The sequence below is a fragment of the Brachyhypopomus gauderio genome, chromosome 12 (assembly GCF_052324685.1).
Source record: "Brachyhypopomus gauderio isolate BG-103 chromosome 12, BGAUD_0.2, whole genome shotgun sequence".
Classification (NCBI taxonomy): domain Eukaryota; kingdom Metazoa; phylum Chordata; class Actinopteri; order Gymnotiformes; family Hypopomidae; genus Brachyhypopomus; species Brachyhypopomus gauderio.
Genome location: NC_135222.1, coordinates 8,567,373 through 8,580,872, shown reverse-complemented (window position 1 = coordinate 8,580,872; position 13,500 = coordinate 8,567,373). Strand labels below are relative to the sequence as shown.

The window sequence follows — 13,500 nt, the reverse complement described above, 5'->3', positions numbered from 1 at the left end:
TCTGAAAGAGAAACGGCTTTAAACTACGGGTAGCAGGACGACATGAGACTCAGATCTTCAAGGTTCAAGGGAGATTTCTGCTCAAATGCCCTAAACTGAGCACAAAATTCCTATTGAGTCTAAGCAACTATTGTTCATACACGTTTTTCAAAGGTTTATTCACATGAGTAGAATATTATTCGTAAATATACCACCGCTAGTTTTTAGTTTAATGTCTCTGCTGTGTCACGTTTTGGACATAGCATTAAAGGATAGGATACTAAATGTTTTTTAAGTATAGACCTTCACACGAGTTACTTTTAAATGCCAAATTTCCTTACTAAAATGACTGAATTAATTTTATGTTGATGTTTAAACAATTATATAATTCATCATTTTTTAAACATCTGGTATAGGTCTGTAACAAGCAAAATATGATGAAGACAAAAGTAGTCTGATCCCTAAAGCTCAGTTTAGAGACCTCACCAGAGAGTGCTGTTCATGTTGAAAACAAGAAGAAATATATGCCTCTGTAACCTGACACTCTTTGTTATGCAACCAAAAGAATTCTTTCAAAGGGCAAATCCGATTATGAAGGTGTGTGTGCCATTAAAATTGTTTGCACTTTCTGTCAAGTGAAATAGGCTATGTCTATGTACATATGTGTTCGAGATGCTGTACAAAATGTGATAATTCTGGAAAAAATGCAAGTTTTTGGATTCTTGTGTAGTGTGTTTAGTATTTTAATGCCTTATAAGTTGTACCATTTTTGTTAATTATATTGTCCACTTGACCAAATGTGATTTGAAATAAATACATAGATAGTTTTTTTTATTTTATTATTTTACTGATCGCAGCTCACAGTTCATTTCTGAACATTATCATATTTGGAATAAACTTGCTGCAAAATTGAAATTGAATGCAAGCTTTCATAATATACTAGCAATATTTTGTGTACCTAATGTATTTACAATTAATGAAATATATTCAAAAATATTTACAACCATTTGAGAATTAAAAAAGTCTAGGTGCATTAAACTGACCTTTGCAAGGCAAATTAAACGTCTGTCACTTCTTTTCATTTCTGTCAATTTATCACAAGAGGCACCCTATTTATCTGGGACATGAACACTACTAGCAGATCATTAATGCATGTCTAGGGTGCTGGTATTAGATATAGGAGCAGTCCATTCAGTGCTCGCCCTACTGTTAGCTCTACATCTGCTGTCTTATGTCCTTAGACAAGTCCATTTCTATGGGATCACCCGTAGTTCGTGAAATGTTCATTTCATTATGATGGATTCATGCCAGAGTAGGTGAAGACAAGCTGTTGAATAAGAAAACAGTGTGGTCTAATGTGCTTTATGCAATATATACTCAGGATTTTTAATGCGTCGAGATACAACCACAGCACTCAGTTCTGCAAAAGCTGAACTGGTTCTAGAAATATGCACTTGGCTCATATATATATATATCAGTTTCATATTGAGCAAGTTTATTGACTCCATTTCATACATCACTGAGTAAAGTATCATGAACAAATCACACTGCTAAACAAGAGAAGAATCAAAGAAGTTATAGCTTTTCATTTCTTTCTTCAGTGCATGTCAGAATAATATCCTGATTATTAAGCAAAAAGCACCATTTCCTGTAGAGCTGAAATTCCTCAGTGAAAAGGCAAGTTGTAATGGATATAATTTTCATCATGGAATGACATACATTTCATTTAGTCACAAAGACATTAAAAGCACATTTAAAATGGGGGAATAGAAATGACTTGTACATTCATTAATACTGTACAGTACAGTCTATTAATAGATGCAAACTACTCTTTCACTGTAAACACTTCACACATTAAGGCATATTCTTATCTGCTAGCATTCTGAGCAGACTGAACAGACAATTAAAAAGCCAGCACCTTACAGGTATAGTATACATCTTAGAATATACATCTTGGAAGTTACAGAGTGTATAAAACATACAATCTTATACAGATTGTCATTATATTCAAGTATCACTTTTGAATTAGTTTGTATTGACCTTTATGAATTAGCCAGGACCTGTTATTAGATATCAGAGACTGGAATGTCTTTTCAACTTGTTCCTTGATTCAAAACATTTGAAGATGATGTATCGATGCTGAAACCAGATATAATGGCAATTAATTCCAATCAGCTGGGTGACATCACTGACCGGAGTCTGGTTCTAGAAAAGAAACAAAAAATGACACAGAATTAATCCATTATTATTATGGTTTTATACTCCATATAGTTATTCTGTATACCATTTATCAGAAATGGTTAATTCCCTGTAATCATCACAAGCTGCACAACACAAGCTGCACAACACGTGCTGCTGGTATCAGTGGAAGTTTCATAAAGGCATAAAAAAAGAAAATTCCCATTAAATGAATTCAACATTGCATCTGAACAGCATGAGTTTATGTTTAAAGAACGCCTGCTGTAACCCCAGCTACCTAAGCACCTCTAACTACCAAAGAAAACACTGGGATAGTGTGTTAAGTCTGCACTTGCTATGAAATGACAACTCCGCAATTGGTTTTCTGTGAGTTTTCTCAGTGAGTTTCCCAGAGCATCTGGCTGAAACAGGAAGAGCTGCTCTCAGAACAGCTGAGGAACATGTGCAAAACACAACGTGCAGTGGTCGCTCCAAAGAACACACTCTCTTTTCGAGAAGACCGGAAATGACTGATGATGTGTGGGTGGTGACTGATCTCTGTAATGCACCAAAAGCTCTTTCAAAAAAATACAGATAACGTGTGTTGACAGTCGTAAACTGGTGAATATGACACAGTCAGGAATGGAATGTCATTGTATGTTTTAGTCACAAATGAGAGTTTGCAGTTTTTGGGAGTGCAAGACAGAAATATATGTACATGTTTCAGCTCAACTTGAATAATATTTTTTTCAGGGGTGACTGAGTTTTTTGTATATGAATCTCGTCTAATCTTTGAAAAGGAGAGTGCGAGTGGTATATCATAAAAATATCTTGTAAATGTGGTGTAAACTGGTCAGGCTTCACCCTCTTGGGTCTAGATGAAATGTTATTTTTAATAATACTTAGTCTCAATCAAATAATGTTCTGTCAAAATGGTAGAACACATAGTCTAGTAGAAATACTCTCAGAAGAGCATCTTATTCATTTTTCAGTGCCTTCATTTTTATTCCTGTTTGCTCCACAAAGTCATAAAAGTCCCCAATATGCCTCATCATTACAATTTGTGCACGAGTATTGTGTAGTGATGCCATTACCAATTTTTCCAAATTATATGTAGAGGGGCTTCTGGACAATTTAATCCCTCCAGGAGACTTGGCAAGACCCCTTTCTCTGTTAATTTTCACCCTCTCCCTTCATTCAAGCACCCTTTCTCTGTCTCGGCCTCCACAATGTGGGGTTTTCTTTTTCTCCTTTTTTATGTTCCCTCATATCGTGTTTTTTTCTTCCTCCCCAGATCCCACCCCCAAGCCCTCAGACACCATGCAGCTTATGCAAATCTCTGGTCTTTTATTCCCAGTACTCGTCCTACAACTTGAATGAGACCTCAAGAAAACACACACACACACACACACACACACACAGACACACACACACACACACACACAGTTACATGCATGGACACGGGCACACAACACCACAACACTCTCTTTCTCGAAAGCATTCTTGTCAGCTGCTGTGCACACACACACCTGGCTAGCCTTGGGTGCTAAGTACTAATCTGTTACACTATCAACAAATAACACCCTCCCTGTAAATACGTGAAAGCCAATCAGAGAGCAGGGCCACTTCGCCACATTTCCATGCCCCGTGGACATGCAAAATACCTCCGTAAGTCTGCACTGATCATTACACAATAATAAGGGCAAAATAATATTTGCATTAAAAAAATGGAAATACTTTCACAAAATATACCTAAAGTTCAGCCACTTTGAAGCCTTATTCTCACATACTGCAGTAATTTCTGGTCAGTTTAGTCTGAGTTGACAAGAATGTCTACAGCTTTATCACCACATCAAACGACGACCCCGCCACCAGCCTTCTGTCAAACTCATCAAATGTAGATGTTGTGAATCTCCATTATGCAAATAGGAAAAACAAAGTGGAAAAAACAAAAAAGGAAAAAACAAACTGACCACCGGCAAACAGAGCACAGAGCGAAAATGCAGGCAGCTCTTACTGGCGTGGGTGTCTAACACTAACCAGGCTCCGCTGTGTTTCTAAGAGCTGATCAGAAATATTGTGTGAGTGAACTTGCAGTAGGGGGAGTTGGTGTGTGTCTGGAGGGAACTGAGGTAGACTAGACACTTCAGGCTCGGGTTGGGTGGGGGTGGTGGTGGGGGCTGTTGACCAAAGTCACTGAGAGACAGAGAGAGGGAGGGAGGGCCTGATGAATATAAAGTGCTCGTTGCAAGCTGACATTCCCAGGCTCTGAAATACACACACCCACAGACACACACACACACACTGTGTGGTTATGCCCAGCTGCTAGGGGTAGTGTGTGTGTGTGTGTGTACGTGTGTGTGTGTGTGTGTGTGTGTGTAGAGAAGGGTGAGGGGGTTACCAGCCTGACTTCCCTCACACACTTTGACAGGCCGTCCTTTTCACCCGTGCATTACTGGCCCAGCCAGGCCTCTCTCCCATAGCAACTGCACAGAGTTTAGAGCCCCCCCAGACAGCCACCACGACGACGGTGGGTGGAGGTGGTGGGGGCAGACGAAGGGGGAGCAGGTTCAGGCGGTTGGATGAAGAAGTACCAGTCTGGTTTGCAGACTAGACTAGTGAACTTGAACTTGACTCTGATGCCAAAACTCAAAGATCTATACCCAGTGTTGATACAATTGTATTTATTTGCATATAATTTAAGGTTTCGGACTTCTTTGTAAATATAATGAGTATTGGTTTTTAAAATAATAGGTTGTGTTTCTATAATACATTTTCTGTAGTGATGTTTACAAGAAAATAACCTAAATACTTATTTACTGATAATGGAGACATGGTCTTTAGTTTGATATTTGTCTCTGCTTTTGTTCAATTTCTTGATAATTCTTTTTGAAATCCTAGCCTCTCATATTCTCACTTAATGCAATGACTGATGTGCAATTTAGCGTCTGCTTTAAGAATTCGAGCAGGAGTTAGAGGTCAACTCTAATTTATATAGCTTTATCACTTTGGAACACGGTAGAACATTTCAATCAGCCTCTAGTCAGACTGATCACAAGTCCACCTAATGGAGTTAATTAATATGAAGACAGAGGGAAGAATTGCATGTTAAAAAGAACAGACATTTTAAAATGGCGGTATAGCAAGGAAAAGATTAGGCTGCATTATTTCATTTTTTACTTCAAAGTGTCAGCTCTAGCATATGTTTTGTTTAAAGTGAAATTTTAAAGTGAAAGATGTCTGACTAGAACAGAAGCTTGCACCTTCAACATCTTTATCGTACAATCTGCAGAAAAATCGAAACAATCTGCAGTCACCTCCATGTGACGCAGGAAGTCATTTCAGTTCTTCAGTCTTTACAGAGACATTCCTAAATCAGAGGCCTCGTAGCTCAGTTATGCTGAACTGAAGGTGCTCTGGCGTGTTGATCACCTGGCAGACATCCACAATACAGCACAGAGAGGGACTGGAGACTTGGGATGGCCATTAGGCAGGAGCTCTCAAATGCCTTCTCTGACTACTGAGGTCCTTTTTGCTGCCTCTTACCACCCCTCCCTCCCCCACACAAGCTCAAGTCATGCTCAGGAATCCCCCCCCCCCCCCCCACACACACACACACACCCCTTCCAGGCTTTTCATGGCCAATCGGAGAGGGAGGGGGTCAAAGAAAGGGGGCAAAGCCATTTCAAAGCTCCCCCGTAGTTGATACACAGCTGAGAACAACCCTTCTTGGGATAATCGCATTTATCCTGAGATTAAGACAGGGGATCGGCAGCTGAGGTAAGTCACATGGGAGAAAAAAGACTTCAGCCATAAAACTCAACAGTGCTCATAAACGACTCACAGAAATGGTCCAACAAGAGTCTCAGCGTGTGGACAGATCACTGTCACAGCCACGAGTCATGAGGAGAGATTCTAATATTGTCTGTGGTATTTCTCTCACAACAATATTCCATGATGTGTACCTAGAGTGCATACTCAAAAAGTGATGACTGAATTAAATTCTCATATCATATGTCAGATATCATAAACGTAGGCACACCAATACAGCAGCTGTCTTGAGCTACCCAGTAACACAATAACAGCTAGATTTGGCTTAGTTTGGTTAGTTTCAGCCATGACCACCTGGTGTCATGTTGTCATTTTCAACATGAATTGCAAGACCAGACATTCAGAAAGCAGTTTTGTCCACTTAGAATAACCATGCATCACTGAAATACATTTTAATAAAATAAGGTAAAGTATATCCTACGGTAAATGACATGTTATTCTTTCTATCTATCTATCTATCTATCTATCTATCTATCCATCTATCTATCTATCTATCTATCTATCTATCTATCTATCTATCTATCTATCTATCTATCTATCTATCTATCTATCTCTACACACACACACACACACACACACACACACACACACACACACACACACACTAAATGAATAAGAATTGTGATGCTTTTTGATATAGGACATGGGGGTGGGGATGGGGGGGGGGGGGGGGTTGTCTAGAAACACAGTTCGTATGCCAGACAGATATTCCCACATAGTCGACTCCCATAGGCCTCTGCTATTAGCATGCCAGCTGCAGCATCTGCCACACGGGGCCACAGGCAGAGCCAGACAGTAAGACCCCTCCCCCCCCTCCGTACACAGCACCCACCGCTGCTTCGCACACGCGTGCTAGCCCTAGGCACACGGCTGGAGTCAGCTTGTTCATCCGACCACACTGGGGCTCGGCCGCCACGTAATCCCGTGCATTCAAGGGGAGTGAGCACAGAGGCCAAGGTGCTAACACCGTTTGGGTTTCTGTCTTGCAGCATCTCCGTCAGTGTGTCTCCCTCCGTCTCCCTCCATGGAGATTTTCCTGTCTTCATGTAACTCCCCCCCCCCCCCCCCCCCCCCCAACCTACCCTCCGTCTTGCCCTCGATTCTTCATTGTTTTCCGATGAAATACTGTCTTGGCCCCTGATGTAAACGTTCCCTCTCTTTCTCTGTGGTTCTGGGTATAACCGCCTCCATTTTACTGGGTAATATATTGTAATGGAGCTTTAATTAATTGCTCGCCCAACTGCTGTGCCCTGGCAGAAGGGGGAAGAGAGACAAACTGTTCAGGACTGGACTGTTAATCTTTTGCTGGATCTCACATTCGGAAGCACGATTTATGGCAATTTCTGTTAGTCATGGCATGTGCATTGCTATTCCCTAGCTAATTTCGTGCATGCCAGTTAATGCCAGCTGCTGTTTACATCACATTATTCCACAGTGTGGAATAGAGACGCGTGAATGTAGGAAGTCTCTGGACTGCCGCCGAGACGTACATACAGGAGCACACGCACTACGGTGCGGTACACCTGTAAGCCTTCCACACCTCCGAGCAAATGCTTTACCATCTACCCACTGGCATCCACAGGCGACGTAAAGACACGCTCCTACATTACGCTGCACATGCACGCCAACGTGCAGATGGTTGCGAAATCCCTCCTGCATCAACACAGACATACACACATGCACCAGTGTGGGCACCGGTGCACTTACACACACACACACACACACACACACACACACACACAGAGGAAAAAGGGCTCCCTCTGTTTTTTTTTTCTCCTTCGGGATAGTCTCTCAGGATTCGGGTGCTAATTTAGGCATCTGGGTCTGTCTGAGTCAGAGCATCTTTCCCAGTCTAGTGCCTCTGTCTCTCACACCCTGTCTGTGCTGACAATGGTGGGAAAAGGGGGTACTGTTGAGCCACATCCAGACCACCCCCACTCCCCCCAACAATACTGCCATTGTGGAGCTGAGAGAGAGATCAGAATAATGAATGAATGTTCGATTTATATCGATTTATAGCATCAGTCGAAATTCTACAGCGGTTAGAGTCCACCATGCAGTCAGGAGGATGTAACTGTTGTGATGTTTAAGTTAGACATGGCATCTTCCACACTCTTCACACCTGCCACCCTCCCAATATCACACATGTACCTTCATAAGCTGTTATATGACACATAAGATGATATATATACTGATACACTGCAATGTTCTATTAAAAGACAATCTGTTTCTTAAAGTTTTGCTTACATGTTTCACATGCATACGCAATTACACGTATACCTATAAATGCCCCTTCAACTGTATACTGCATAACACTATTCACATGAAGAACCCCTGTAGTGTTGACCATTGAGATCTAAGATCTTCAGAAAGTACAAGTCAGTCCCAAATCATTCATTAATCAGTTTTATACATATGTGCATTTTTAAAACAGAACACTACAGTGCTGACTTAGTTCCCCTTTGCACATACCTTAATGAACACTTATTCAAAAACAAAGACTCGGCAGAGCAGAAAAGACAAAAGACGGGCCAGGTGGCTGTTTGAGTGCTCACCTCCAGCCCAGCGACGTTCACAATACTGCTGCAGTCAGAACAACATCAACGCTTCATTCACAGAGAGACAAACAAAAAATTGCCTTTGTATGTCAAATTGCAACTTTTGTAAAAGGCTCTTGAAAACAGGCTCTTGAAAAAGGCACAGCTTCCGCAGTACCACTAAACAATTAGCAATTATTTTCCTGATTCCACGTCATTAACAGATATACATTCTTTCTAAAGAAAACAGGCACACTCAGACAAGGATACACACATTAACCGCAGGATACAGATATATTATACATGGCTAAAAACTAAAGCAGTTAGTGTTGAACCACAGTAACAATGCTCATTTTGAATCGTGATTTGCATATGGAAAACTGGAAAAATCTGGTATAGGATTGGCACTGTGCCAAGTGGCATAATTAACACTCTTCGCCTGTGCTCTGCAGTGGTCACATTATGCTCTGACAAACATCCACTCCCCCTGCCAGTGTCCCTACTCTCTCTCTCTATCTCTCTCTCTATCTCTCTCCCACTCTCTTTCTCTTGCTCTCATACTCATTCTTCAATATGCAAAATATCATTTGCAGAATAAATTCACAGGAAAAGTGAAATTTTACTGCCATTACATCCAGACACTGCAGGCGCCCCTTATCTTTGTGCGAGCAACTACACAGCCATGTACACCCTTCTTACATAGGCAGTAAAGGTCTTAGACGAAGCTCTCATAAGAGATGCAAAGTGGAGAGCAGACCCCTCCCCCTCGGAGGGAGATACACTGCCTAATTAGAAAACAGCTATTAAAGGCACAGAGCCCTCGTTTCAGCGAGGTGTTTTGTCCGCAGACAAAGCTGACAAAAAAATGTAGTGTTGTGTCAAATACAGGCCTCCGGAACCACAATTCAAATCATACAGAAGAGAAAGATAATAAAAACATCCCACTTATACTTCTGTTGTGTTTGTAGATACATGCGAATATATGAATATTGCCAAAGCACAACGACGCTGTTTTGAGTATGAGGTTTTGTGCTGAATAGGTTCACTGCTGAATCTTGAGCCTCGTGGTCCAGGCCTAGGAGAGCTTCTGAACTACATAACCATCTCCTATTTACACATATGACTAGAACATGTTGTGCAATGACGGTGCATAATGCATTCGATTAGGCATGCTAATAGTCTCCTGTGCATTTACACCTATTATGAACACACTGTACCCTATTCACACACTCCACCACCCGACGCATTTACGCTTACCAACCTGCTAGCTAAATCTGTGTGCTATTCGACGCCTGTGACATTACTATTACAAAGGCGGCTCGTTTTGTTCTTTTTTATCCGTAAATGTATACCCATAATGCATAATTTTAAAGACCCTCAACGCAAACGTGCGAAATGCTCAAAACGGCGCGGCTTGACGCCTCGGTCTGGACAAAAATGATGCTGCGCCTTTAATTGGGGGCTCGGTCCTCTCTGCTCGTTCCTATGCAATTATGTTAATATGCGGATCTAGTCTTTTTCATTAACACGCAGCGGTTGTATCATTGTTTCTTTATTTTTAAACCCTGCAACACGAAGCGAACCGCAGTGATTCAACGTTAATCTGTTTTTCTCTAATAGATTCGATATTGGCAAACCGTTTGTGAAAGTGATAAGAAATATTAAGTGTATTTCATATGCATACTCATTTGAATCAGTTGTTTAAAGATGAAACAGTAGGGTAAGGTAATCGTTGATTGCGATGTTTTTTGGGGATAACCACATCATATTAGACAGACAAGGTCCAGCGTTCAGTAAGTATGCAAATGTTTATTTCTATTCAGATTCAGAACATTTGAATGTCTTTAATAATTAATAGCTACATGACGCATTCGTTTGTTCATTCGACATCGCATTGATCCAGTCTCTTGTAGCCTATATTTAAATCCTTACTCACAATGTTGATTTCGCTTAAAATTCTCAGACGTATTTGTCATCAAGCAATAAACATTCTTATGTTTACTCCTCCCACGCAAGAATTTAGAGCATTAAAACAGGCAAATGTTAAACGTTTGCGTTCAATCAGCAATCGATGTGAGGGCATTGGTGACCCTTTAATGTCACGCATTGTGATATGCCATCCCATTTTCAAGACGAAACATGCTGCTTTGTGCAGTCTGGAGGCCTGTGCGAAACCCTCTCTCTCTTTCCCCATCACCAGGTGAATGGAGCCCCATTCGAGTTCTTAGCCATGCATCCTACTTTCAAACTGCATGCAGAAACACATCCAATTACTCTACATTAACACTGTGGCTGTTAATGTTCCATGCCTGCCAGTGTTAAAAGACTAGCATTTGCCATACTGTTAACAGCGGCCTTGAAACTGTTGCACTCAGTATTACTGAATATGGCCAGAACGTGCACCTACCGATTTTAAAATCTATTAACAAAGAGTAAAGACTCTTCAATAATGTGACCAAGAGCACTTCAGCAAGGTTCAAAGGTCACAATGATGCCAGGGCACATCAATGCATTAACTTAATATTGAATGTGAAGTAATTATCTCTTATGATTTTATTCAAGAGTAGCTTTCAATACCATCAGAAAAATGGACAAGGACATCTGTCTCTGCTTTGTCCTGAGTTTGTCCTAGGTTTATTTTGTCTTATACACCTTTCTACGGACGTAATTTGGGAGGGGGACATGTCCCCTGCACTTTTTCAAAAGCCGGTTTTGGTAAACCCCGCACCCCAGTTCTCAAGCCATTTGTGTGCGCCCCCCCCCCCCCCCCCCCCCCACTTTTGAAATCAAAATTTAGTCCATGCACCTTTCATTCTTTCTTTCATGGTTTTGGTAAACTATCCTTAGTTGGTAATATATCAATATACTTAATTATGATATTGATATAGTTAAAATATTGCATGTATCTATCACATAACCATCACAGTCACAATATCTGCATTAAAAGTAACTGTAAGCTTAATTTAATAGTTTATTGAAATGTATGCGTGTGTTGTGGGTGTTGGCAAATACATGCTAGTATACACATGTCTATAGCATATATGAGTATGTGTTGTTCTTTGTGTGTGAACAGTACATGTTCATTTTTACATGAAGAATGATAATCTGGCTACAATAACGTGTTGAAGAAAACTGTTCCGATTAAGACCTGTGAGGGGGAGCTGCTATATCTAATGAACGCACTGCACAGTAACATTAAACATAGTCATTGCCCAAAGTGCACCAAAGACAGAAGCAAAAATAACATGTAGTCCACCAGCACATCATGTGATCATGTCATAAGAAATATGCATCAAGCCCCCTGTCCATATAACTGCTCCCCCCACTTAACCCCCCCACACATTTGCATTTGGAACGACCCGTCAGGGTAATTGGCACGATGGGCGTGGCCAGTGGTGAGATAAAAGTGGACTCAAAGCTTTGCTCTGAACTATGAATAATGGCCAGCGCTCAGCCTAATAGATGCAATGATGCAAACCTACCTCATGCCAACACAGCCATTTTAGGAAACAGGCAGGCAGGTTCTCCATCAAGATGGCTTCCCCCTCGTTCAGGGCTCCAATCTTCCAGCATCTGGGGGGGGGAGGTGGGGTGGGGGGTGCAACCGTGGCAACTGGCAGCCTCTTTGTCCCCACTGGCACACAAGCTGCCTCTAGCTCGTCAATTTTTTTTTGCTCCCCCCACCCCTCTCTGGGGGCACGCATGGCACCAATCGCTTCCGTTGATGGTGGGAGGAGGAAGGTGGACGTGAGCTGGCCATTATTTTCTATTCTTTCGTTTGGGTGGTTGTGCCATTTTTTCTCTGTTGTTCTCCATCAAGGCGGTGTGAATGGTCTGGCAGTCGCTATGGGAGAAACAAGAAAGTAAAGCCCAATTTTAAAAAGAAGCCCCTTTTATCACTGCCAAAGTGGATGTCATGGCAACTACTGTATAATCTGTCTTTAGAGACAAAGAAAGAAAATCAAGGAAAAAAATAACTGTAATTCCTTTGTATTCGTTGCAAAGCAGGTTCCCCATAAAGAACTTGACATGGGCTTGGTTTTACCATATCTTCCTGCTCTAATATCTGCTGGTCTGATAAGGAGGATTAACCCTAACTGTAATAGTGTGAATCTGGCAAGCCCAGGTTTTTTTAACTTCTCGTATCGAGTTGCTTGTTTGACGTGGCAGTTGCAGCACACGTGTACTAAATCAGCTTCACGATCAATTGCTCCTTCCCTCTTTCGCCATAATTTCATCGCATAACCCTTATTCAATTTAGCTGGGTAACCAGTTTAGCTGGAAAAGATCATTGTTAATGAATGATGACAAAATTTCTTTGCTTGCATTAATTTTGCATAACAGTAATATGTAATATGATAGTGACCCATACATTTTTATCATTACGGAGACGGAGACAGACATATTTCCTCTCTCTGATCATTTATTGCATTGAAGCTCCCGGGTCTAATGTCCTAGAGTCATTCTAGCTATGCATTCTGAAACATGCCAAAAAGACTTCTGAATTCAGTCTTACTCTCTTTGATCTTGTCTATGATTCATACAAAATATATTTTGTGACTTTAACATTGCATCACTGGATTTTGTGCAACCGCTTCATTTGCACATCATCGATGTGCCAAACATTCTTTGGTAGACGATATATAAAATACACAAGGTTAGATATTAAACACCAAAAGTGCCATATTACATAATGGTTTGTGCAATATTCACTGGCATGGAACTAGAACAGATGGTCTTTTTCGACTGTGACCTCTGTGTTAGATCGAGTGAGTCAAGACGCACTAAGGCAAGATGGGAACCTGATCTTTCCTTAATTTATTTTGGGGGAAAATCTGGAAATTTGGCACAACCATTTATGGTGACGCAGTGCACCAGGAGGCTGTTTGTCTATCATGCAAAGGCGATGTGCAGATAGGTGGATTGCTGCAAATCACACACAACAAAATGACATGAAGTGGGGCGTGAGGGGTGC

At 41.2% G+C, this 13,500-nt stretch overlaps 1 long non-coding RNA gene across 1 annotated transcript in view; it reads right to left on the bottom strand.

The window, feature by feature from the left end:
* Window positions 1-1,453: 1,453 nt before the first annotated feature.
* The window catches only part of LOC143528921 (uncharacterized), a 17,470-nt gene continuing 5,423 nt past the window's right edge, over window positions 1,454-13,500 (bottom strand). Inside the window, exons 4-5 of the long non-coding RNA XR_013134551.1 lie at window positions 12,008-12,369; window positions 1,454-2,184 (exon numbers count right to left, since the gene is read on the bottom strand). This is a non-coding gene — a long non-coding RNA (uncharacterized LOC143528921). The remainder of the gene's footprint in view (window positions 2,185-12,007; window positions 12,370-13,500) is intronic.